This window comes from Vigna unguiculata, chromosome 6 (genome assembly GCF_037176805.1).
Source record: "Vigna unguiculata cultivar grain cowpea cultivar isolate G323 ecotype 2 chromosome 6, ASM3717680v1, whole genome shotgun sequence".
Taxonomy (NCBI): domain Eukaryota; kingdom Viridiplantae; phylum Streptophyta; class Magnoliopsida; order Fabales; family Fabaceae; genus Vigna; species Vigna unguiculata.
Window position 1 is genome coordinate 28,762,957 of NC_140797.1, and position 1,964 is coordinate 28,764,920.

The 1,964-nt window shown below is 32.3% G+C and overlaps 1 long non-coding RNA gene across 2 annotated transcripts; it reads right to left on the bottom strand.

The window, feature by feature from the left end:
- Window positions 1-845: 845 nt before the first annotated feature.
- Window positions 846-1,458, bottom strand: LOC146885731 (uncharacterized). Of its 2 annotated transcripts, none has more exons than XR_014995552.1 (2): window positions 1,272-1,458; window positions 846-1,137 (listed from the first exon to the last, which is right to left on the bottom strand). It is a non-coding gene; the product is annotated as an uncharacterized LOC146885731 (long non-coding RNA). The 2 variants fall into 2 exon arrangements; XR_014995551.1 differs by having other exon boundaries at window positions 846-1,176.
- Between the last annotated feature and the right edge of the window lie 506 nt (window positions 1,459-1,964).

Sequence of the window (1,964 nt, forward strand, 5' to 3'; positions counted from 1 at the left end):
ATAATAATGTTGAATGTGGAGGGAGTGTGGACACATTGATACCAGAGGGAGGCTTCCAATCTTCTACCTACAAAAAGGTAACACAACTCATTTATACCAGAGGGAGGCACAATAGGTGATGGACACATTGATAGTTTTTGTAGTAGAAGATTGGAAGGTATAATAATGTTGAATGTGGAGTGAGTGTGGAAAAATGGTTTAAGTGGGGACTTGAAAGTTGAACGAATAACATGAATGGGAGCATGCGCACTGAATTGTCTGCCCCAAAGTGTTCTCTACACAAAGTAAGCATGCCAGAGAAATTCATAAACCTTTCTCTCATGTTCTTCTTTAAAGGACCAAGGTGGTTGGTCTTTACAACATTCAATACTTGGATCCTTTATAAAGTGTATATATATATATATATATATATATATATATATATATATATATATATATATATATATATATATATATATATATCCCCGTGAACACAATTTTAGTGATTATGAGATTTTATACTTTGATAAAAAGTGTTTGTTGATAATACAAAAGGAAAAGTTACGGCAATCCCAAGAGAAATTTTTAAAGCAAACCAACCCAAAGCCACTCCTATGGTATGCTAAGCAAACAAAACCTTCTTCTATTCTATTGTCATGTCTGCAAATCATCACAACTCCATTTTCACTCTTTAAAATGTGAAAAACAATTTTCATTTCTCCACTGCAGCAATAACACAAACATCTAATCTACTTCAACCCTTTCACTATGCATACACAACACAATCACCACCCCCTCCTACATTGTTCGTCACTGTGGATTCCAATTCACACAATTTGTATAACAGTCAGAGTAGAAATAAAATATTTGTCCATAAAAGTGATTGTATTTATTGTTCTAAGAGAGAAGAATTGTACCAATCTACGTCCGAGAGAAGCATAAAAACCCAACGGTTGATTGTACCAGTCCACATTTTGCCACTGTAGAGCAAGTACTGTTACAATCAGAATTGCTTCATGCACCAATTACTCCATTTCACTTGAAATTTAAACATAAATGTTATAGCAACTATGAACACACAAAGCAAGTGTGAAGTATCCACAATCAACCAAACCCGCAACACAGATGCAAACCCACTGAACGAGCAACGAAGATGCACTGTAAATTTCAGAAAATGCAGTACCTATAATTGGATCTCTTAACCGAAACAAACATGAAGGATTTCAAAGTCAGAATTTAACAAAAAAACGAAAAAATTTGAAAACCTAAAGAAAAGAAAGGGAAACCATTACCATTTGGAAGCAAGGTGAAAATTCGAATGAAATCGTGAGCTACAACTGCAGATACAAATGGTTTTACTGAGATTGAGAGTGAGATTGAGGAAAATCGTAGCCAGGTGAAGTTTGAGGAAAGTGAATTTCGAATGTACGAACAAAGTGAATTAGGTGAGTTGTTCGAACATTGGTATACTATGTCTGTTTCTTCAAACATACAAACAAAGTGATAAAAAGGTTTTTAAATATATATATATATATATATATATATATATATAAATGGACTAGAAAAAAAATGTGGAGGGAAATAAAATTCTTTTTGGGGTTCATTATAAAACCTATAGTACTTATCAGATATTTAAAAAATCGCATAAATTACCGGAGGTTTTATAACTTTCATTAATAAATATCCATTAAAATTAATCTTTTTTGAGTGTAAAAAATTGAAATGGAAAAATGGTTTACGAATATATTTTTTATAACTACTATGTAGACTTCTACTAAAAATGCTATTAACAAAGAATTAAAAAAAAAATACTTAGAAGGTATTTCAATGCAAGTTTTCATAAAATAAGATGGTGCCTGAGATTATGAATCATCATATAGACTTCATCATCCGGCTAATTGAAGAGAATATGCCTGTAACTTTGTCTAGCAAACCTTACCTTTGCTCCGACTTCTATTCTTTCACCAAATAGAATCTGCAACGTG